Source organism: Nomascus leucogenys, chromosome 12 (genome assembly GCF_006542625.1).
Source record: "Nomascus leucogenys isolate Asia chromosome 12, Asia_NLE_v1, whole genome shotgun sequence".
NCBI classification, from domain to species: domain Eukaryota; kingdom Metazoa; phylum Chordata; class Mammalia; order Primates; family Hylobatidae; genus Nomascus; species Nomascus leucogenys.
In genome coordinates this window covers 51,317,076-51,342,789 of record NC_044392.1, presented here as the reverse complement: position 1 = coordinate 51,342,789, position 25,714 = coordinate 51,317,076, and the positions used below count along the sequence as shown (strand labels likewise).

The 25,714-nt window shown below is 40.9% G+C and overlaps 1 protein-coding gene across 5 annotated transcripts in view; it reads right to left on the bottom strand.

Moving 5' to 3' along the window:
* Window positions 1–25,714, bottom strand: part of OTUD7B (OTU deubiquitinase 7B) — a 132,311-nt gene that overhangs the window by 49,941 nt on the left and 56,656 nt on the right. For 2 of the 5 annotated variants that reach the window (XM_030824667.1, XM_030824668.1), the window contains exon 1: window positions 25,270–25,552. The exons of 1 other annotated variant lie outside the window; for it this stretch is intronic. The gene's annotated coding sequence lies outside the window, so the exon portion shown is untranslated. Of the gene's footprint in view, window positions 1–24,621; window positions 24,678–25,269; window positions 25,559–25,714 lie in introns of those variants that run through there. 2 more of the 5 variants (XM_030824664.1, XM_030824666.1) reach the window with 2 other exon arrangements.

Below are 25,714 nucleotides of genomic sequence, written 5' to 3'. Positions count from 1 at the left end.
CTCCACATCAGAAGAAAGAACTGGCTCTGGATTCAGACAGATCTTGGTTCCAATCCCAGAGCTACTATTTAAGGGCTATGTAATCATAGGTAAGTAATATAACCATTTTGTGCCTCAGATTCTTCATGTATAAAATGAGGGAAATGTATGCATTTCAGCCCTCCTGTTAGGATTAAGTAACATACGTGAAGCCTTAGGGCAGCTTATTGATATACAATAAATCCTCAACAATAGTTGCCTTCTTTCTGCCCAATTCCTTCCCATACACTCTATCTCACTCCACTGGTGCCCAACATAGCCCCCTCCCTGTATCTTTCCTTTAAAAGTTTCCTCTACCCCTCCCAAACAAACCCTTCAGTCCCACGATCATTTCCAAAACAGAGTCTTGACACATACACACAGTGCCCAGCCTATCATTCCAATCCAGTGTCTTTCAACTCAAGCCTTCAAGAAAATATCCTAAAGGGGGTCCTTTAGTTGTACCTTCCACCAGATGGTCTCTCAAAAATAACAGCAAAAGAAAAGTGTCTGTCCCTTCCTAGATGTACAGACACAGCTACACAGCTCATTCATTCCCAAATCTCCAGGAACAGCAATTTCACACATATTTACTGGAATCCCAATGTCTTAATCTACCAATCCTACCTCCCCAACCTGTACCTCTTACTACTTCTACTCATTCCAGGTTCAAAGATTTTGTAATAGTCTCTTAATCTCATGCATATTATCTATTTTTTTGATTATTGGAAGGAAATGTTTACATATCCTTCTACTCACCCTGCATACTTCTGGGTTGTTTTCTACCTCTAATGCAGGATATACTTGGGGAATGTCTACTTTCTCTCTCTAAGTCAAACATGGAGTAAAAAAAAATCTCAACTCAATCATATAACCACTCCCAAAACAATTTATTTGTTTATCAAATGTTACTGTGGATACACAACATTAAGGTCTCAGGAACTAGCCCCTGGTGGCTTCATCACTACCACTAGTATGTGTGTGTGTCAGAAAAAAATTTAACTATTTTTTCAAGAATTTCTAGTTTTGTATCAGTCCTACAAATAGCAGGCCTGATTTTATAAAACTCTGACAGACAAATCCCATTAATAACCAAAGGGTAATGTAACGATCAGGGGCTAGTGAACAGAGAACTTGGAAATTGGCATTTGTCTCTTCAGTGCTACTGATAAAGGCTCCTTAAATTACAGTTATTTGGGAAATTTAATAATTTGGAAGACTTGCAAAAGGGAAGTAATCTTTGGGAAAATGGGGGCAGGAAGAGTCATACAGAAAGTCTGTTATTATAATATTGGCACAACAATAGTAGCTGAAATAGAAACAAGAATCATGTCAATGTTTATTTTTTTTAGATCCAGACCAGCATGTCTATTTGCAACACACAATGAACTGTTTTCTTCCTTTCAACTAAGGCCAAGGATAATCCAAGGTTTGGGCTCTCAACAAATTCAACTTTTAAAAGAATAATCTGCAAATACAAAAGTTCTACTTGACCTATTAAATATTCTAATTATTGAATTTTTGACACAAGAGAAAAAAACACTATAAATCAAGAGACTAAGCTAATAGCAAAACACACTATCCCTCTAGAATCAATTCTCAAACATTCCTTCAGTAGCTGACAATCTTCTCTCCCTTTCTTGATTTCTTTAGTCATTTCACTATAAATTACAGAATTTCCATTCGAGGGGAGAAATAGAAGAAAAAAAATTCAAATTTCTATACTGTCCACTCTTGGTTATCCACAGGAAATTAATCCACCTCATAAATTTCTTCTGGTAAATTAATTTCCCTCAGCATACGAGTACTAATTAATTTCTTATAAAGCCTCAAAACAGGCCAGGCGTGGTGGCTCACACTTGTAATCTCAGCACTTTGGGAGGCCGAGGCGGGCAGATCACTTGAGGTCAGGAGTTCGAGACCAGCCTAGCCAACACAGTGAAACCCTGTCTCTACTAAAAATACAAAAATTAGCCAGGCGTGGTGGTGGGCACCTGTAATCCCAGCTACTCAGGAGGCTGAGGCAGGAGAATCGGTTGAACCTGGGAGGCAGAGTTTGCACTGAGCCGAAATTGTGCCACTGAACTCCAGCCTGGGTGACAGAGTGAGACTCTGTCCAAAACAAAAAGCCTCAGAAAAATGACAAATTTGGGCCAGGTGCAGTGGCACACACCTGTAGTCTCAGTGAGACCCATCTCTACAAAAAACAAAACAAACAAAAAACCCACAAAAATTAGCTGGGCATGGTGGCACACACTGTAGACCCAGCTACTCAAGAGGCTGAGCCAAGAGGATCACTCGAGGCCAGGCATTCAAAACTGCAGTGAGCTATGATAGTGCCACTGCACTCCAGCCTGGGTGACAGGGTGAGACCCTGTAAAAAAAAAAAAAAAAAAGAAAAAGGCGAGGGGCAGGGGGAGGGGAGGGAGGGAAATTGTCTTTTATAAAATTATATAATTCAGTTAAAAGACGGATACTTCTTATTACTATTGTCATTTTTTAAAATTCTCCATCTTTAAGTTCCATAGTTCCATCTTTCCTAGCCATACTTAAATCTCATTTGATCTACAGGCCCAGTATTCAAAACATCCACCTGGAATCTGCTGTTATTATTTACTGTCTTGTGATACTAGTTGACCTTCCTGATACTCACATCTTAACTCTCCAATCTGACTATCAGTCATTCATTCAAAATTTACCAAGTTGGTCTACCATCTACCAGGCACTGCCATGGGGCCTTGGAGATATCCCAGTCCTACCTTCAAGGCACTCTGATCTGATGAGAGAAATATAAACATGTTATTAGTGCCCATTGGGGTAGGAAGAGATATAGAAGCAACCAGTTTACCCAGGTGGGTTAGGGAAGCTTCTAAACTTTTAGCCAAGCCTTTAAGGACGTGTAAAAGCTCACCAGGATGGAGGACAAGAGTACATTCAAGACAGAAGTAAGATTCTTGAAGTCTGCACCTTTCTTTTATACTTGAAAACATTCTAAACAGGCCTAACACATTGCTTAGCACATAGTAGATGCCCAGCTAATATTTGTGGTTCTAAACTATTCATGCTAGTCCGTATATGTGGATAATTGAGAGTTATCTATACCCAAAATAGGCCTGTGAGTTACACACTGGTTTCAAATTTGTCCCATCAAGATGTATAAATAGGTCTATATGAATAAATATAACTTATATTTGTACAGCTGTCTGTTCACTAATAGTTTCTCTGTTATAATTTTTTTGTTTTTAAAGCACTTTCATAAATATAACCTCAAACATTTTTCAAATTAAATACTTTTTGAGGTTTTTAATCCCATCTATTCTGATGGAAAACACATACACATAGAAAAGTTTACAAAGCTTAGGCTGGGCGCGGTGGCGCATGCCTGTAATCCCAGCACTTTGGGAGGCCGAGGCAGGTGGATAACCTGAGGTCAGGAGTTTGCAACCAGCCTAACATAGTGAAACCCCATCTCTACCAAATACAAAAAATTAGCCAGGCATGGTGGCACATGCCTGTAATCCGAGCTACTTGGGAGGCTGAGACAGGAGAATCGCTTGTACCTGGGAGGCGGAGGTTGCAGTTAGCTGAGATCGCGCCATTGCACTCCAGCCTGGGCAACAAGAGCGAAACTCCATCGCAAAAAAAAAAAAAAAAAAAAAGTTTACAAAGCTTAAATGATACCCAGATAGCACAGAGGTTGGGCCTATGTATTCGGACTCAGAATGCAGGGCTCATATCAGTTTTCTAGGGATTTACAGCAAAACCAGATCAGTCTAGAAGTGCAAACTCCACAACCTAAATAACTTACTATTTTGTTTTTTAAAATACTATCCATACTCACTACATTGTTTCCTAGCCACTACTATCCTCCCCACCTCCCACCAACCCCACAAACACACACACATTTTCCAGGTTGGTGTTAAAAAGCACAAACTCTAACCCAGTGTATCCTGGGCACTATTTGGCCCTCTCATTTCTACGGATTGTACCTTTTATAATAATAATTTTTCTTTTAGAAGAAACCAAGTCTCTTTTATTTATGCACATAAAATTAGTTACAAGCATATAACACAATCTGATAGTTCTAGTTTACCTGGGAACATAGAATATATACTTCATTTATATAATTAACATTTCACATTTGGGTCTTATGTAGAACAAACCTGGTGGTGAGGTACAGAAAGTCAGTCTGTTTTCCTCATAGACAATTTACAATCACAAACTTTTAGAACTAGAACATCAGAGACTATTTTTATTCCACACTCTCAAGTTACAGATGACAACACACAGAACCAGGAGAGTGAGATTAAGTGACTTGTCCAGATTCAAAGAGCCAACTATAGTAAAACTGAGTACAGAATATAAATCTGCTTACTCCCATTCCAGTAATCTTTCCTTGACTTCACATGTACCAGTAGCCCTCAATTTTCCATGGGATCTACTTTGTGGATTTATTCACAAAAACTGCCTTTCCCCAGCCACCCAGCTAAATCTCTTACTCCTGCAGATGCATACCAAAGAAAAAGATATATACCTAGGAAATTTAATCACTTAAGCAAGCCATATTTAGGAAAGGAAATCATCTATAAAGTAAATCATGGGGCAGGGCACGGTGGCTCATGCCTGCAATCTTAGCTCTTTGGGAGGCCGAGACAGGTGGATCATGAGGTCAAGAGATCGAGACCATCCTAGCCAACATGGTGAAACTCCATCTCTACTAAAAATACAAAAATTAGCTGGGCATGGTGTGCACCTGTAGTCCCAGCTACTCAGGAGGCTGAGGCAGGAGAATCACTTGAACCCGGGAGGCGGAGGTTGCAGTGAGCTGAGATCGCGCCACTGCACTCCAGCCTGGCGACATAGCAAGACTCCGTCTCAAAATAAGAAAATCATGAAGGCATGCCAAAACCAAATAATCATTTATGTTTTGCTCATCACTACTAAAGATATAACTGAATTTGTAAGTATTCTTCTAATGTTATAACTATTTTGTAGCAAGAGGGTAAGACAAAATTACGTATGACATCAGGATAATTTTTCTCTTCTACTGATAGTTTGAAGCTACTTATCATACACCATCCAGAAATCACAGCTATATCTAAATTGTTTTTTGTGTTCTTGTTTTTGTTTTTGTTTTTGTTTTTTTAGACAGAGTCTCACTCTGTCACCCAGGCTGGAGTGCAGTAGTGCAATCTCGGCTCACTACAACCTCAGCCTTCCGGGTTCAAGCGATTCTCATGTCTCAGCCTCCTACGTAGCTGGGATTATAGGCGTGCACCACCACACCTGGCTAATTTTTGTATCATAAAGACGGGGTTTGGCCACGTTGGCCAGGCTGGTCTCAAACTCCTGGCCTCAAGTGATCCACCCACCTCAGTCTCCCAAAGTGCTGGGATTGCTAGCGTGAACCACCGGGCTGGCCTATAGCTAAATTTTGAACAGGACAAAACATAAAACCAAGAGAGAAATAAACCACCAACTTTTTACATACTGTATTACTTCTCCTTAGCCGAAAGTGTTGGCTGGGCATGGTGGCTCACGCCTGTAATCCCAACACTTTGGGAGGCTGAGATGGGTGGATCACCTGAGGTCAGGGGTTCAAGACCAGTCTGGCCAACATGGGGAAACCCCATCTCTACTAAAAATACAAAAATTGGCCAGGCATGGTGGCACATGGCTGTAATCCCAGCTACAAGGGAGGCTGAGGCAGGAGCATCGCTTGAACTAGGGAGGTGGAGGCTGCAATGAGCTGAGATCGCACCACTGTACTCCAGCCTGGGCAACGGAGACTCTGTCTCAAAAAAAAGAAAGTATACAGCCTGAAAGCATCAAAGCAATAACTTTCTTCACATTCACATTTATTCAAGTTTATTTGTAGGAAGGCAATATTTCCTCTTCCCCTGAGGAAGGCCCACCATCAGTACAGTAGTGCCCAGGTCACTGCAATTCTCTCCTGATGAAAACCTTAACATCCTGACTCAATCATTCAAAAAGCACTTAATAAGGACCCACTCTTAATGCCAGGCAGGCTGCTAAGTGAAGGGGATGCATCAGCCAATAAGTCATTATCTCTGCTTTCCAAAAGTTCATCTAATGGACTGGTTCCAGAGAAAACCCAAAGATACATATCAGCCAACTTCCTTTATTTAATAAAAGGTTTACTAAGTGCCAGACCAGAGACAGAAAAAGATGAAGAGGAAATTTTAAAAGGTGAGAGGCTTTTTCAATTTACTAAACAAATTTACTAAACAATTTGCTCCTTTGGATTATTAAAGTCATGTGTTCCTCTCCAAGAATATCAATCATCAGAAATTGACTGTAAAGGTTTTTTTATAATAATATCTAACCAAATATTTTGGTCAAAGGCACTGTTTCCTTAATCTTACTAATCTGGAAAAATAAGCAGATACTTATCTACATCGATACATTTTAAAATATCTATTATATAATATGTGTAATATAGGAATGTGGTTGATCTTACCAAAACTGGGGTGAGTTGCTTCCTGTGCAGACAGATGCTTCCAATAGAATGTACTCAAAGCCTCTAGGGTCAAACATGTAAATCCTGTTTAAACTTTCTTGCCCCATACTGAGTGGGTACAAGTAGTATGGGCAATGCTTCACAATGACCACAATTACATAGGCCAAGTTTTCAGTGAAGGTTTCTGTTTTTCCTTCTCCTTTCCACAAAAACTACAAAAGGTATCAATTAGTACACAGGCCATCTGGGAAACATCTCATTGTGTTCTGAGCCTTCTTGAAATTAATCCAAGAAACCAACCCTTCTAAGAGTGAGTCCTATCCCATTATTATTTTTAACACTATTATTGGTAGTGGTAGTGGTGATAACAAGTGCTAACTTTGCAGTTCATAAAATACTTTCAAATATATTACCTCATTCACTGAAAAAAATGAAGAGGGGATAAAAGGAAATATCATAGGCAATTATCTCAAACATCAAAAACCAAACCCAGCCAGGCACGGTGGCTCACGCCTATAATCCCAGCACTTCAGGAGGCTGAGGTGGGCGGATCACGAGGTCAAGAGATCGATACCATCCTGGCCAACATGTTGAAACCCCGTCTCTACTAAAAATACAAAAATTAGGTGGGCGTAGTGGCATATGCCTGTAAACCCAGCTACTTGGGAGGCTGAGGCAGGAGAATCGCTTGAACCTGGGAGGCGGAGGTCAGGTTGCAGTGAGCTGAGATCACACCACTGCACTCCAGCCTGGTGACAGAGTGAGACTCCATCTCAAAAAAAAAAAAAAAAAAAAAAAAACCCAATACAGTTACCCAACTGTAACCTCAAACTCCTGGGCTCAGGCAATCCTCTTGCCTTAGCCTCCTGAGTAGCTAGGACTACAGGCAAATGCCACCATGCCTGGCTAATCAAACCCAATTTAACTGGAACTGAAGAGCAAGCATTTTCAACTCAAGAAGTTATTTCTATCAAAAAAGCATTGGACTGACTCTGGCAATGCAAAAATCACAGAAAAAATTTCCCTGTAAATTATCCCCTTAAATGCTAGGTCTAATTGATTCAGTGTATAAATGTTAAGATTACAATCTCAGCAAGAATTTGACACTATAAATCTTTGTTTACCTCAATCTTTTTCCCAAATGCTTTACCCACAGTTAAATACTTAATAAATATTATTCTACAGAAGGAATACTAACAATAAAGAAGCTGCTCTAGAAAGACAAACTGACAACATTTAGCATTCAAGGACCTTTTGAAGATTTAACGTTTATTGTGCACCTAATTCAAGTACCATGCATTACTTGTGGGTTAGATACAACCACATAAATCATCTCGCTAACCTCATGAACCATGCCCAGATACTCCTGGATCCCCAATACTAAATCGATTAGCTTTCCAATACCAGACAGTTCTAATACTGGCAACCTTGGCTGGGCGCAGTGGCTCATGCCTGTAATCCTAGCACTTTGGAAGGCTGAGGCAGGTGGATCACTGGAGGTCAGGAGTTACAGACCAGCCTGGCCAACACGGGGAAACCCTGTCTCTACTAAAAATACAAAAATTAGCTGGGCATGGTAGTGCATGCCTGTAATCCCAACTACTACGAAGGCTGAGGCAGGGGAATCGCTTGAACCTGGGAGGCAGGGGTTGCAGTGAGCCAAGATCATGCCACTGCACTCCAGCCTGGGTGACAAAGCAAACCTCCACCTCAAAAAAAAAAAAAAAAAAAAAAAACACTGGCAACATTGATCCCACCTAATTAATCCTTAGAACTTAACTGGAACTCAATTCCTACTGGAACTCAGCTACTCGCTCTAAGTCTTAAGCATTTTTTTTATGCTTTCTACTAGGTAATGCTCAAAATAAATCCTTGCACCTGTTCTGAAGATGCTAACTCCAGAGTAAAGACCACACATCCCAGGTATGGCACACAGTAATAGTGGCCATAATCTAAAACAAGTCCTCTCTTAGATAGCACAAGCTAAAGAATAAACCTAGAATGCTAACAAAACTGAATTTCAGCTGGGCAAAAGACATTGGATCTTGGTATTGTTCCCAACCTCAAAACTCTTTTCTAGTCCTCTGAATACAGAAAGCTTTTTCTGTTTGAATGAATTGAGCAGGCAAGTTTGACTCAAGAGTCCCTATCTGCATACTCATCAGAGAGAACTGAGGGAAAACAAAAAAAATTCCAACTCGCATGACCACATTACAATGTTAACAACACATTACTCACTATTTTGCTACAAGAAAGAACCTGCAAGTAGGCACGAACTTTCAGGAAGCCAAAAGAAACAAGCAAACAACATTCTCCTAGTTCTCAAAGCACAAACACATTCAAATGCCAAAGCAGGTCACACTGTCCAGTTTATACCCAGGTACAAGTGAGTGGAGAGGGAGAAGGGAGAGGCGAGGGGAAGAGAGGAAAAGCATTATTGTGCAAGTATGCTTTTCAGCACCACACACATTTCTTTCTTGGATTCATCGAGACCATTTTTAACAACAACAACAACAACAAAAACTGGGGTTCCACCTATTTTTATGCCTTTATGTATTCACAGAGAACATCTAATATATGTAAACAGTGGCATAATGTAACAATGGTTGCAGACATTCCTTATGGAATCCGTTAGAGCTATATCTAAATCCTACCTGTTACTTTCTTGATTTGTGACCTTGGGTAAATTATTTAACGTCTCTATTGCTTAGCAGATACTTCATCTGACATTCACTATAGCATCCTCAGGACCTTAAACAGTGCCTAAATCACACTAATACATACTTTGAATGAATTAATCTGTAAGGTTGCATAAGAGTATCTATTTTATGGCATTGCTATGAGTATAAATGAGGTGTTATATAAAATGTTTAGTATAACTCAAGCTAGGATCTTGCTACTAAATAGTAAAGTTTTCTTCCCTTTATTCTCCAGCCAGGTCAGAAGTTATGACAGACAAGCTGTGGCCAGGAATAAGATAGGATAAGCATGGAAGAAGCCAAGCATTAGAAGATGTTTACTACTATCACCATGGGCCATACCTAGGATGACTGGTGTTTATTCTGGAGTTAGAAGCTTAAGAACAGGCACAAGGATTTCTTGTGAGCATTACCTAGCAGAAAACATTTAAAAATGCTTAAGACTGTGACAGCAAGGAGCTGAGTTCCAGGAAGCAGCTGAGTTCCTAGTCAAAAAATCCGAGAATATTTAGTCTTGGCAGACGAAATTAAATAACAGTGTCAGTCCCTTATGGTAGGTGCATAGCAAGTGTTAGCTGATTCAGAAAATTGTATTTTCAATCCTCAAATATCTTTTATCACATAGATAAAAGGAAGGAAGAAAACAAGAAAAGGGGTAGGAACGAGTCACATCTTAAATATGCCTGACTATGTATTTTAAAAGCAAATACAAAAGATCTAAGGCTATTCAGCCCCGTAAAAAATCTCCTATTAGCAAAAATACTCGATTTATAGTATTTACTCTCCCTTTCAGGTAATAAGATCTACGTCAGTAAACTGTTTTTAACTGCTGACAGGGTAAATAAGCCTGAAAGATTTGGGTCTAAAGCTCTCTTCCTTTTACTAAAAAAAAAGACTAATGGGCCTTTGAGGCTACTTTACCCACAGCTTTCAACTCAAGCAAGCCTACCTTCTTGCAGGGAGAGTGGGGGCGGGGGGAGGGGGGGCCCTAATTGTATCTTCAAATTGGGAGTCAGAGAGAATATGCACTTAAATCCAAAATCTGAAGAAATCTTTCCCCTTGAATATGACGAATTGAATCTCAGAAGATAGCTCTAAGAAACCCAGGCCACTGTTGCATTAAGAGCCTGATAGACATAAGTACACACATTTTGTGTCTAAATATAAGGAAAACCCATATGGAACTGAAACAGCTTGTGGTTAAACCTCACCATAATGTGGTCTTCAACTTCCCATTTCGTTTTCCAGGCATAGTTCTGTTTTTAACCACTTGACCCATCTCCTCTCAAGCAATGTGATCTAGTAGAAAGAGCACTAAACAACAATCAAAAGAACGGATGATACACACCAAGTCCTACTACTTACTAGGCATGCAAACATAAACCAGTTATTTAAACCCCGAATTCAGTATCCACTGAGAATGCTGAGCCAGACTCAGTACCTTTCAAAGCTGTCTACCAAGGTACCCCACTTTGGAGAGGCATCAGAAACCCACCAAACCCAGCTCTCCCTATTGCTGTTACCCAGACTGAAATTGTATGATCATTCTTATCTAACCTTTTTCACGATAATCAGTTACCAAATTCTCTTTATCTCTCTTCAAATTACTCAAATCTCTCCCCCTTTCTGCATTACCATTACCCTTGTAGACAGTCTTTTTCCTGGACTATTATAACAGTCCTCTAACTGGTATCCTTTCCTCTATTTCATACCACAAGGCTGAATCAGTTGTCCTAAAATACTAATTCATACAATACAATTCCCTAATCAGAGATTTTTCAGTATAAGTATAAAAACCAAATTCCTTTGGCTGAGATTTAAGTCTCGCTCCAATTTATCTAACTCTCTAACTTTACTAACTTTACTGATCTTATTGCCCTCCTAGGTAAAACACTGTGCTACAAACTACTTTTCCTGCCCCCAAAACAAGGTGAGCTCAGCTCACTGGTTCTCCACCTTGAATGTTTCCCCACTATGTTTCTCTCTTCTCTAAGGTCTAGATTACCATAAAGGTAAAATTGTTCCCTATCTATTCCCTTTAAACTTCTATATAGCTATGTAACTGTACTCCTCACTTGGTACTTAGTACCTAGGACTTTGTATTACTATTTATCTATTTATGCAAATATTCAGTGTCCACAAATAATTAGTGAGTTCTTAATGACTTTGACTGTTTCCAGAATATACTGGAAGCCTAACTTTTCAGAGAACAGATATCCAATAAACTGTTGATAGTAACTACTACCTTAGACAAGTCATTTAAATTTTCTGGGTCTCGTTTTCCTCACCTAGAAAATGACAATATGTAAATCTCCTTTCAGTTCTAAAATGCTATATGATATTATATATACTGCTACATAGCCTGTATTTGTTTCTCACATTTTTTTTCTTTATATGCATTTATCTATATGTAACCATGTCCTATGTAACCTAGAATATAAATTCCCAAGGGGCCAGTTCTCCTCCTGCTTATTTATTTACTGGGTAACTCCTCCTTGGCATCTCCTTAGTGCATCGTCCCCAGATTCCAGTGCATAGCAAGTGTTCGGTGGAAAGGAATTTGTAGTTTCAATCAGGCAGCAAACATCAAGGGAAATTTGCATAGATGATTTAAATCTCAATTTTCATAATGAACTAGTATATTATACAAAATTACAAAGATGTGAGAAAGAAGGAACTTAAAGTTGTTAAAATGACAGGACACCTTGTACCAAATAGCCAGGAATTTATTTTAGGCAAGCAAAGAAGCTAGGACACAGAAACTCTTAAGTCTAACTCTCAAATTCTATTTTCAGAGTTCTAAGAAGGGGTATGGAAAGTCTCTATTCATGTCATAAACAACAGGGACCAAGTATTGTTCATGTCAGAGAATCCTGTCCCTTAGAACTGATAGAAATTTTCAGGAAATGGATGGTTTCATACTTAGCCAGGTGAGCTACCAGTTCAAGGAAGGCAAAAGCAGATGCTCACAATGGAACACATAAGAGGAGATAAGTTTCTAAAATATATTTTTGTTGGAGCTAGGCATGGTGGCACATACCTATAGTCCCAGCTACTCAGGAGGCTGAGGTGGGAGGATGGCTTTAGCCCAGGAGTTCAAGACCAGCCTGGGCAACATAGTGAGACCCTGTCTCTAATAAATAAATAAACTACATTTTTGTCAGTTAGCATCATTGTATTTTCCCATTGTCATGCCTTAATTCTTCACATTCGACTACCTTCATGTAAATATCAATATTAATTAACACTAAAGCCTCAGAGGAATTCGCTCTTCCTTTTCTTCTTGATGTTAGCTATTAATGATTCAAAAGGCACTAGTAGACTAACTCATTTAAAATGACCCTGACTTTTCAAAGAACTATTTTAGAACACAGCACTGGTACTTTCAAAGCTGCATTCTATCTATAATATTCTCTAAGTAGGTATCTGTAGAGTGTAGCCTGGATACAACTTTGATTAGCTAATATAAAAGGCTTATAAAGAATTCTAAGCCAGATTTTGAAGAATGAAACAGAAGCCCTTTAAATGTTTATACCTATCCCCTTCTTTCTGCTCCTGTTCTTCAATCCTATTTTATAACATCTGCTAACTCCTACCTACTCTGTTTCTTTGCTCTTTCCCCTGTCTTCTGCATTCTCCTCCCCCCAACCCTAAGAACAGCTCTGGGAGCCACAAGGTCAACAACCTGGTGCTAGGAACTAGGGCTCTTGCCCTCTTTCCTTTTAAGACCCCAAATAACATCAAAGAGACACAGACAATTACCTTTTTCTGTGGTTTTCGCCCCCCACCAGATCTCCTTATCAAGACTAGAGAGGAGACACGGGGGTAGCAGGTAAGGGGAGGAATAAGTCATTTACTCACAGGAACTATAACCTCATTAAAGCCAACTCAATTACATGTAGATATTTACAGCAAAAATGTTCATCTCAAGCTTATTTCCTAGAGCCTGTTGTGGCCTACAACTCTCATATGTTCCCCCTCCACCTTCTAAAATATACTAAATGTGTGCTCAGAAATAAAAAGCATTTATTAAAAATTTGAGCTAAACATAACTGCAAAAGAAAATCCCCTGCAAATTAAAGTTCAGAAATGCATTTTAGACGTATAAATGGGCTGGGCACAGTGGCTCACACCTGTAATCCCAACACTTTGGGAGGCAGCAGGAAGACTGCTTGAACCCAGGAATTCGAGACCAGCCTGGGAAATACGGCAAAACCCCATCTCTACAAAAAATGTAAAAAATTAGCTAGGTATGGTGTCACACACCTGTGGATCCCAGCTTCTTGGGAGGCTGAGGTGAGAGAATCACCTGAGCCTGGGAGGTCAAGGCTGCAGTGAGCTGCAATCATGCCACTCTACTCCAACCTGGATGACAGAGTGAGACCTTGGCTCAAAAAAAAAAAAAAAAAAAAAAAAAGAATGGATTTGGGATTATCTACTTCAAAAAGGTCCATGATATTGCCTTTCAGAATGCCAAGAGGAAATCACAACCTGTTGGTTTAACCAAGCAAAACTGTCAAGAGTTGACTGCTTTTTACCTACAAAATGGCAATTTCATATAGTTTAACTTAATATTAATTTCCTACTTGGGGGTAGGAGGAGCTTCCATAAGGCCAAAACAATGTTATATTGGGACTATATGTTACAGAATTAAAAGCTTCAAAATATGCTGATACACAACCTGGCCTCATCATAAAAAAAGGAATGGGGTGAAAAGTACATGTACATATATATGTGTGAATGTGTGTATCCAATAATTGGATACACACATTGGTCCTCGGCAGTGTTTATTAAGTGAATAGACAGGCTGCCTTTTCTTAAAGCCCATCTCCATCTCCTGTGAAGGTGTCAAGACCTTGATGACAAAAGCAGAATCTGATAGCTAGTGAAATGAGTCTGGCCGCAGGAACATGCTGCCTCAAAAGCCACCAGGATCAATTCCCAGGACTTTCCCAATTGGGATGCTATCACCTATCAATTCCCATTTCATTTTCTGAGGAATGTTTACTCTCACCTCTGCAGGAAGTTAGTCTTGACTACTTTTACCATTTATGTACATTTTTATGTAATTTTCAGTGCCAAGTGTTTGTTTATAAGCTTTATTTTTCATGGGGTCTACCCCAATAGTCAAATTAATAGTTCACCAACATAAAGGATGGACTTTTGTTGTTGTTCATAATCTATTTAGTCACGAACAGTGTCTAAATGCCTACTATGTGTAAGTTTCTATGGCATGCCTCATAAGGGATACAAAGAAAAAGGGACTACTTATCCACTCTCAAAGAGCTTACAGTATAGTAGAAGAGGCATGCCAAGGGCACAAATAAACCAAAATACAAGAATACACAACTACCACATGACAAGTACCAATAAAATGATAGGAAGATTCAGTTGTGGGAAAGATTATATCCCGCTGGAGAAAAAAGAAAATCAGGAACGTTTTTGTGGAAGAGATAGTTTACACTGGGACTTTAAGAATGGGTAAGTTTCCAAAAAAAAAAAAAAACAGGGCAAGTGGGAGCTGGGCGCGGTGGCTCACACCTGTAATCCAACACTTTGGGAGACTGAGGCAGGCAGATCACTTGAGGTCAGGAGTTCGAGACCAGCCTGGCTAACATTAGGAAACTCCGCCTCTACTAAAAAGTACAAAAATTACCCGGGCGTGGTAGCACGCACCTGTAGTCCCAGCTACTTGGGAGGCTGAGGCAGGACAATCACTTGAATGCGGGAGGTAGATGTTGCAGTGAGTAAAGATGGCGCCACTGCACTCCAGCCTGGGTGACAGAGCAAGACCCTGTCTTAAAAAAAGAAAACAAAAAACAAACAAAAAAACAGGACAAGTGGGGAGGGCAATGGAGAAAACAGATTTAAAACTTAGGTGACTGAATGAACTAGATCTACCTGTAGACACATCTGAAAAGCAATGTTGAGAAAAAAAGTTACAAAAGGATACATATATGATCCTATTTATGTAAGATTTCAAAACAAAACTATATGTTGCCTATGAATACATATGTGGGGCCGGGCGTGGTGGCTCATGCCTGTAATCCCAGCACTTCGGGAGGCCAACGTGGGCAGATCACTTGAGGTCGCGAGTTCAAGACCAGCCTGGTCAATAGGGCAAAACTCGGTCTCTACTAAAAATACAAAAATTACCTGGGCACTGTGGCACGCACCTATAATCCCAGCTGCTCGGGAGGCTGAGGCAAGAGAATCGCTTGAACTCGGGAGGCAGAGGTTGCAGTAAGCAGAGATCATGCCACTGCACTCCAGCCTGGGTGACAGAGCAAGACTCCATCTCAAAAATAAATAAATAATAAATAAATAAATAAATAAATAAATATGTGGGGGGAGAGGGAGTATAAAACATGAAGGAATGAACACATCAATTCAGGCCAGTGGTCATTTCTTGAGAAAGAGGAAGGAGGAAAGGATGCAGGGTGGAACTTCAGTTATATCTATAACATTAATATTTTAAAGGGAGTAAGACATCTAACAAATATGACAAAATGTTAATGTCCATCAAGTTGGGGTTGTAGACTCAAAATTGTCTGGGTTTTTCCCCTGAACTTTTCTAAATCTTTGAAATATCTCATTATGCAAAATTGTAAAATTAATAAAGGGCCAGGTGATTGGAAGAATAGAGGAGTCAACACAAAAACAGTCAGGAGCAGAATGGTTTCCCGAAACTAAGGAGATATCTGACTTGTTCAGTTTTAGACTGAAGAGGAGCCTTCACATCCCTCAAACAGCACGCACAAGCAGCGCTTAGAACAGGGTAGAGTGGGGACTGACAAAAATGGACAAGAAGGTTTATTGCCATCTCAAATCAGATAGCAGAGGGGAGTGAAAAACCACCTTCCCACATAATTTAAATGCCAGTGTAACCAAGTTATCTCCCCTAAAACAGCCAAGAAAACTTCCAGTTACACAGGAATTCAGATAAGTACTCACTGTGAGTAGCTATTCTGTGCCTCCTCTCTACCCACCCCTTGCCTCTCCCAAATACTCACAAACAAAAACAAAATGTACCCTTGCCCACTTGAGAAAGAATTAAGACTTGGCAGCTCTGCTAAAGTGGACAGCTTCCAAACCAAGGCCCTTCTCTGGGGAAGATGCTGACAGAGCCCAGAGAAAAGAATTTAAAAATCACAACTCAGACAAGTTTTGAGGAAGGCCTGTCAATGGAAGGTATCCATCCTTCCACACGTCCTTAAGTCCCAACTTCTCTCAGGGGAATCTAAGGACTTAGAGGATGCCCTCTACCCTGTTCTGTTCTCCTCCAGCAAAAGTGACTAAAACACAAAATCCAAACTCTCACTTAGCACTTTAAAACCAAACAATTTCCCTCCACAAAAATCTAATGAAAATGAAAATACAGGGAAGATGCAGAATCTGAGCATTTAATATTTTAAAGAGAGTAAGACATCTAAAACAAATATGACAAAATGTTAACGTCCATCAAATTTGGGTTGTAGGCTCAAAATTGTTTCTGTTTGGGTTTTTTCCCTGAACTTTTCTAAATTTTGTTTAAATATTCTTTTTTTTTAGATAAATATACTTTTAATCAGTGCCCAATTTATCATAGCTTATTTAACAAGTTTCAGTGGCACAAATTAAAACTAAGTTTAAAAGAAAACAACTTAAAGGGAGCTTAGTGGCAGAGATAGACATGCAACGAAACAAATACCTTGACCTTCTTCTACATCTGAATCACTACAGCTGAAAAATCCTAACACCTTATGCAGCCCAGTCCAGGGCACCAAACTGCCCCTCTTCCCAATGGTACTCTCAGGGAACATCTTTCTCAGTCAGACCTAGGAAAATACCTCTATTCACTTTGGACTGGTTAAAAAAAGACGGTAGAAAAAACCAAACACCGCATGTTCTCACTCATAGGTGGGAATTGAACAATGAGAACTCATGGACACAGGAAGGGGAATATCACACTCCGGGGACTGTTGTGGGGTGGGGGGAGGGGGGAGGGACAGCATTAGGAGGTACACCTAATGCTAAATGACAAGTTAATGGGTACAGGAAATCAACATGGCACATGGATACATATGTAACAAACCTGCACATTGTGCACATGTACCCTAAAACCTAAATTATAATTTAAAAAAAAAAAAAAAAGACGGTAGAATGGAATGACGTTAAGTCCTTCTATCTGCTAGTACAATGCAATGTGGCAGAATGACACAAACACTGAAATGGGACTTGGGAGAGAAGAGAGAGGTGAACTCACCTCTACTAATCACCTAGTACATACTGAAGACTGAATTCTGGACTATGCTATCACAGAACCACTTCTGTGATCCTGAGTAAACCTCAGGTATTCTATTTGAAAATGAATGAGGAAAACTAAGAAAGCATAGCAGTCCCTCCAGTTGTCTGATTCCATGAATCTGTAAATATGATCACTCTCAATAAATGTGTTCAGTATAATGAAGTTATTGAAAGGAATTTTGCTTTCTCCGTCTCCAATCCACCCTACACACCACTGACATAATCTTTCTAGGATGTGAAACTTATTAAATGGCTCATGATATACTGCAGTATAAGATAAAGCTCCACGCCCGGCGCAGTGGCTCACGCCTGTAATCCCAGCACTTTGGGAGGCTGAGGCGGGCAGATCATGAGGTCAGGAGATCGAGACCATCCTGGCTAACATGGTGAAACCCCGCCTCTACTAAAAATACAAAAAATTAGCCAGGCATGGTGGCGGGCGCCTGTAGTTCCAGCTACTCAGGAGGCTGAGGCAGGAGAATGGCGTGAACCCAGGAGGCGGAGCTTGCAGTGAGCCGAGATTGTGCCACTGCACTCCAGCCTGGGTGACAGAGCAAGACCCCGTCTCAAAAAAAAAAAAAAAAAGATAAAGCTCTGTATGATCCAGCGTTGCCTACCTCTTCAGCCTGCCCTCCATCCCACCCTCCAGCCATAATGATTAAGTAAAAGTTACCTGAAGAAGTCTGGCCTTCATTCCTTTAAGCTTTTGTTCATGGTATTTTCTCAGACTGGAATGTAATTCTTGTCATCTGTAGAGTATATCCTTAATTCATCTTTCAAGACTCAGCTCAAATGCTAACTCCTCAGGGAGGCTCTTTCCAACCTCGGCGTGCCCAAGGCAGAACTGACCCTTGGGCTTCCACTCTCCCTGCTACATACTTCTATCACAGCATCTATCACACTTCATTCCATCTATATATTTACATATCTGTCTCCTCCCACTAGACCCATACGCTCCTCGTGGGTTCCTTGTCTCTCTTACCTCCATCTCAGTGCCTAGGATGGTGTTTACAAGATAGGAGACATGTTTAAGTTTAGACGTGTTTAGGTTTATCAGTACCATTTTCTTTGCCCTTCTGCTCTTTCCCTAAACTCTAGTCCTCAGAGAGCTCATTAATTCTCTTGGCTACAGCTACCACACCTAGGCCATGAATTGCAAAACTGCATTTCCAAACCTACCCCCATCTTTACCCCAGCTCACACCCAGGACAGCCTTCATTTGGACATTTCATTGCCACTTTAAATCCAACACATCCCAAATTATACTCATCATATTTCCCCAAAATGAGGAAAGCTTCCTAACTTCTTTATTTCAGTCAATGTCTCAGACACCCAGGCATAATGTGTCACAGTCGTAGTTGACTCATCACCCTTCTTCATCTCCCACATCCAGCCCTCATTAATTTCCATTTTTCCTTCACAGTCTTTCACTCTTTCCCTCTCCTTAGCCTACCCTCCACAACTCTAACTCGGGCCTCATCACTTCACACACCCCCAGTGTCAATCTCCATTCCCTCCAAGCCAACCTGTGTATTAGTATCATCATACTGCTATTCTATTCAAAAATCTTCTACCATTTAAAATATAAAGTTGACCGGGCACAGTGGCTCATGCCTGTCATCCCAGCACTTTGGGAAGCTAAGGTGGGTGGATCACTTGAGGTCAGGAGTTTGAGACCAGCCTGGCCAACACGGTGAAATCCTGTCTCTACTAAAAATACAAAAATCAGCTGGGCATGGTGGTACATGCCTGTAATCCCAGCTACTCAGGAGGCTGAGGCACAAGAATCACTTGAACCTAGGAGGCGGAGGTTGCAGTCAGCCAAGTTGTGTCACTGCACTCCAGCCTGAGCTGGACAACAGAGCAAGACCCTGTCTCAAAAAAATAATAAATAAATATATATATATATATATGTATAAACTTATAAGCCTAGCTTTTTAACTCCCTCTATAAACATAGCTCCAAACCATCCTACCCACCTTCATTTCACTACTGCTCACTGCCACTCAGGTTAGTCTCCTCATCGCCCCAAGAACATCTCAGGTATAGTCCTGTTTCCAGGCTTTTGCTTGATCCCTTTCAGCTCCAATATGAAATGTTTTGTTATCCTCTTCATCTTCATCCCTTGTACCTAATACACTTTTATTTATTTATTTATTTATTTATTTATTTATTTATTTATTTTGGAGACACAGTCTTGCTCTGTCACTGAGGCTGGAGTACAGTGGTGCCATCTCGGCTCTTTGCAACCTCCATTTCCTGGGTTCAAGTGATTCTCCTGCCTCAGCCTCCTGAGTAGCCGGGATTACAGGCGTGAGCCACTGTGCCTGGCCTATTTTTTTATTGATATCTGAAATGAGTTATAATTCCTCTGTGACATAACTACTTGAGTACTCTTCTCCCCAAATACCTATGGTATGAGGTCTGCACTATGTAACTAACAATATAGTTTCACATTTTAACATTTTGTCTGGCATATTAAGAGGCTCATCAAGTATTCATTCCTTCTTATTCTTCTTACTCCCAACTGGACTGTAAACTCTTCAAGGACACAAAGTTGTCATTTTTCCTAATCCTCCGTAGCACCTAGCAAAGAATTAAACTCATAGCGGGTCACTACAAATAACAGTTTAGTAATTTTCTCATCTACACCTATTTCTTAGAGGAAATAAAGGGATAAGGTATAATCCTAAAAAAAACACAATTGAAAATAATCCCTATCTAGTTGTATAAAGTAAGATTCCTGACTTTTCCACCTGATTTCTAGCTCAGAAATACTATAATCTCCTGACTCAAGAAGTAAATAATAATCCTGTGCTCATGACATCACAGTTTGGTAATGATTATAAAGAGGTCGGGAAGGGTGGCAGGGATGGAGGAAAGCAAGTCAACTGGAGAAAAAAAAAAAAGGATGAAAGAATGGCATGTGATTTTGTTTACTTCTTAAATGTGGACACTTCTGCCCATTCCTTTTTTTTTTTTTTTAATTGGACATACTTTCAAACAACTTTCCTACAGGGGGAAAAGTCTGACAGATTTTCAATGAAGCTGATATCTGGAAGAGCCTCTACAAAGCACAAGTCCTTTGAGAAAGCCGGCTTAATCTTCAACAACACAACATAATGTAGTGGCATTCGTCCAGATACTGTGAATGAAGGCTCATTCTGGCTGGAACACAAGCATCACCTGCCAGTCATTCTCAGACATAAGACAGCCAGCCTAGGAGGCCACATTGGATTCATACAGATTTTGAAAAGAAATTGGTCTATCAACATATTCAGTGTAGTCTAGTCTTAATTATCCACAAATGGATTATTCATTTTATGGATTTCTAAGGCCAAATCTTTAATGCAAGATTGACCGTTCTTCATCATCAGTGAACTCTCCCCGCCATCAGATAATATAAGCTTAGAAATGCAAATTTATTTCAATATTAGTATGATCCCCAAAAATGAAAATAAATCTGGTTTAAAAAATAATATATTTTCGGCCGGGCACACTGGCTCACGCCTGTAATCCCAGCACTTTGGGAGGCCGAGGCAGGCGGATCACGAGGTCAGATCGAGACCATCCTGGCTAACACGGTGAAACCCCGTCTCTACTAAAAATACAAAAAATTAGCCGGGCATGGTGGCGGGCACCTGTAGTCCCAGCTACTTGGGAGGCTGAGGCAGGAGAATGGCATGAACCTGGGAGGCGGAGCTTGCAGTGAGCTGAGATTGCGCCACTGCACTCCAGCCTAGGTGCAAAGTTGTCATTTTCCTAATCCTCCATAGCACCTAGCAAAGAATTAAACTCATAGTGGGTCACTACAAATAACAGTTTAGTAATTTTTCTTATCTAAAACTATTTCTTAGAGGAAATAAAGGGATAAGATAGAATCCTAAAAAAACACAGTTGAAAATAACCAATAAATGTCTTTATTAAGTTCTGAATTACCTACAACAGTGCTCCCTACATTAGCAGAGACAACTGAGAGTTAAATGCACTTGAAACATAATGCTGTCCTTACTATAAGCTCTTGAGGAGAATCCGGCCATAGTCTTGAGACTTCCCCACAGGTTGGTGCACTACGAGACAGGCACAAGCAGGCTCAGCATAGTAAGGTGTGTAAACCCAAAACCTTCTACAAGGAATCTTATGCCTCCTGGCTGTATCCCTTCAGGCCAGGATGGTACAGCAAATAAGAGTCACAATGTACGGATGCCTGCCTGACTCCTTGTCCCTGAGTTCCTGAACCAAAGGGCTCAATATTTCTCATTAAATCCGTCCTTTGTTCAAGGACCTACAATGATTCTATTGAGCCTTCTATCAACACCCAACAGAGTCTGGCTTCTGAGTCCCCTCCACCCTCTTGCCTGCTCTACCCATGACTGGCCCAACCCACATTCTCTACAGTCACTCTCATATATTCCCCCCACTCACAGCTTAGTCATTCATACCATCATTGCACACTGTACATTCTATACTTTCTGTTTGGAAGATCCTTTCTTTTCTTTTATTCCCAACACAATAACTATTTCATTTACTTGAATGCTCACATTTTACAGATAAGGAAAAGAAGTTAACTTGTCCAAGGTCACACGGTAAAAAGTAGACCCAAGGTCTGAACAAAGACCCATCTAACTCAATAGCCCATACCTCTTTATGACTCATCCATAGCCCCCCAAGTCCATTTCAAAATTTACTGACTCAGAAATCTCCCCAATTTATTTCACTGATTCTTACTTTGTTACTTCAAGTCTTCTCAGCCCTTACATACTTATCAGCACGTTAAATTTGCTTTTGTCTATATGTTGTTTCCTAAATGTTAAAGCTTATAATAGTCTGCCTTCCCATATTTATATACCACCTTTCCCATCCACCCTCAACCCCAAGAGCAAAGACACATGTCTTTACATCTTTTATACCTCCCTAAAGCCTGTCACTGGAGCATGGAGACTGCTTTATCCAGAGAAGTGTTCAATCATTACTCAGCAAGGATGTCTTATTTAAAAACAAACAACTCCCTTCTATTATATTAAAAAGTCAACTGAATTCAGGCATTCATGAGAAAAACTGCCCTGTATCTATCTTCCAGTTACACAAACTTTTAATTACCTGAATTTATCAGAGGCTACAAAAAAGATTCCACAGTCTGCTATTCCACAGCTCCTAAGTTCCCACACGAAAGATACTGCTGAGGTCACATTTCAAAGCGCTGTTTAAGGATTTTCCCTTTGGTGGGATGAGTGTTTAGGGTAAGGAGAGTGCTACTCATACACACATACACATACACTATAATGGCCAGTGTATTTTAGCATGCTTAAGATACTCAGGAGCTCCAAAACTTTGACAAGTGGCACTTAGTGCCCTCATAACAATCAGAATACTTATTTTGGTTACATACATTGAATCTCAAAATTGCAAATAAAGCCTCCTGAGAACTACGAATAGTGGTGGACTACCAGGCAGCTCTCCACTCATTCCTAGGCTTCTTCAACCCCTTTGATCCCCATGCCCTGGAATAAAGTATGCAGTTCAACTTAGGGAGCTGCTAGATGCAAATATAAATAGAATTTACCCAGATATCATCACTAATATTGGCACCAATCAACTCACACAGATCAAAACAATTATTGATCATCAATAGATTCTGGGAAAGGTGTATGTGGTTTTTAAAAATTAGATTTTCGTCTCCAAATTAAATCTTTTTTTAAATAGCAGTCTTAAAAGAAAGATTAAACAAATAAAGCTTTGGGAAATTTTCCAAGTTGTTGGCAACATAAGGCCACTAAAGGCCACCTAATGATTAGCATTCATTACCGGTCACCAGGCCTTATACAAGTCAGTAGATAGCCAGCTCTTGCTTTGGCAAAGTTTTACATTTTTCTCTGAGGGAGTCTTCGGTATTAAAAGCAAGGAATAAGTCAAATAAGGCAACGACAATAAAAAATTAGTTTGGCAACTATCTTCCTTCCATCTTTCCTTCTATCTTGAAAGTGTAATGTCCAAAGCAGATATCTGTTCAATTCTAAATTATTCATTTAACGGATAATTATTGGCAGAAAGGTGGTGATAATCAAAAATGGGGGTAAAATCGAAAAAATCTATTTTGGTTTTGGAATATATGTTTTCAGCATATTTACCTTCTTAATTATTCCTAGTATGAGCTAATATTTGCATTCATTTGCAATCTCTAAGTACATAGTAACTGGCCACTTTGTCAGGGAGGTGCTCTGAGGCAAGCTGGGTCAATAGTGGAAATTAGAACGGTAGGGTATTCAGCCTGCAGAGGAGCAACATCAAGTTAATTTATTTTACAGTTTTGTTCAGCCTCCAAAATATCAATAGACTAGCAGAGCAGGTTGGTTACTAAACGTTAAAAGAACTACTTGAAAAACAATGAAGACAAAGAGTATAATTAATTCTTCATTGTTTGCGCATAATGTATTTGTAAGTTATACACAGTAAATATTTAACTACCTCTGATTCTCCCTAGCCACCCAGCTTCCGTCCCTGAAGTCTTCTCCCCATCAGGAATGCAATCTCATTTAGTAGGAAGAAAATTTTCTAAATGTTTTCAGAAGTTACATAGCATAGAAACTGTTTTTTAAATATTTAGGGGTTAGCAACTCTTTGGAGCCAGTCTTACCGCCACCTCTTTCTCTACTCTGTCCTTTTCCACCTTTGAAATAGATTCTGAAAGACAAAGGATCCAACCTCCTCAAAAATCTCGTAAATATACAGTACTAGAGGCCAAAGACTGAAAAATTAGCAGCCTGTGAATTTCTAAGTAAAGCGTTACGTAGTACGTATAAAAAGATAAAGAAAATAAAAGTCAACGTCCTGCTAATTCTAGGCTTTGCATTCATGAAAAGCTGCCTGAAAAGTTTGTGGGGAACTTCTTCCATAAAATTCCACCAGTCAGTTTCTACTTTCAAATTTTTACATCTTTATTGTGCCCAGAGAAGCCACCTAGATTAGACAGAAAGACTACCACGAGGGGGGAGAAAGCGACTCTGAGCGCTGGTCCTTGTGAGCCGACAAGCTAAAAATACGCCGGTCCAGTAAACAAATCCCATTCCATCCCGGCCGGAGCCACACCGTTAACCTAGTAATTATGACAAGAGTGAGATCACGCAGCCCCCGGCTTACTCATCATCAGCTTCTAAAGTTTCCATCGGCTCATGGCAACTTTTCTTTTTTCTAAAGTTCTTAAGACTGCCCTAGAATCCGTCAACCTCCGTCTCTCTCTCTCTCTCTCTCTCTCTCTCTCTCTCTCACACACACACACACACACACACACACACACACATACACACACACCTTTTTCTCGCCTTTCCTCCATTACCGTATGCACCTTAGTTTCGCTATCAATACGAAGAATAAGCTTGTTTGCTTTTCATTTTAGTTTTATATTGAGATTTTAAATGAACTTTATCCTACTGTGGGGATAATAGACTGCATCTTAATCACCTTAAAACTCCACCATCCCTCCCGAAAGTCTAGCTGACAAGGGGGGACCGTCCAAACTGGCCAGCACAGCTCAGGAAGGGAGGCCGGGAGCTGGAGAGCGCGGGGTATGAACGCAGGACGCAGGTGAAAGGGAAGAGGAAAGGTTGGGACGAAGCAAGGAGCAGTCAGGGCGAGAAAGGAGTGCCAAGGGGAGATGGCTTCGGGTGAAATAGATTCGGAAAGGAGAAAGGGGACAGTGGCGATCTGAGGAGCAGAGTTTGCGAGTCTGAGAAGCCGGGAGGGGCGGGAGCAGACGGGGGACGGTGTCAGGGCGGGGGGCTCCGTTACCCTCGCGGCTCCCGGGGCAAGGCCCTAGGCCGGGGCGGAGCGCGGGGCCCGGCCGCCTCTCCTCATTCCTCGGCAGTGACCCCGGGGTCCGGCCGGCCCCTCCCCCGACGGCGATGGTGGTGGAGGCGGTGGTGGAGACTGCGACCGCAGCTGTTGCTCCGCACGGGATCTGCAGCTGGAGCCAGAAGGGACTGATCGGGACTGGCCTCCCCCAGTGGCTTTTTGCCCGCTCCGCACCCGGTCGCCACTCCGGCTCCGGCGGCTGGTTCAGGATCGGTGGCTTTCGGCTGTCCGGCCGGAAACAGGCGCCAGTTTCCGGCCGGAGTGAGTTGGTGGTGACACCCAGGCCGCCCCCGGGCCTCCTCCCGCTCCGCCCCGTTGCAGCCCCGTCTTATCGCCGCTCCCCAGGCTGCGGCCAGTTTGGCGCTTGCCCCGCGCGTGACCC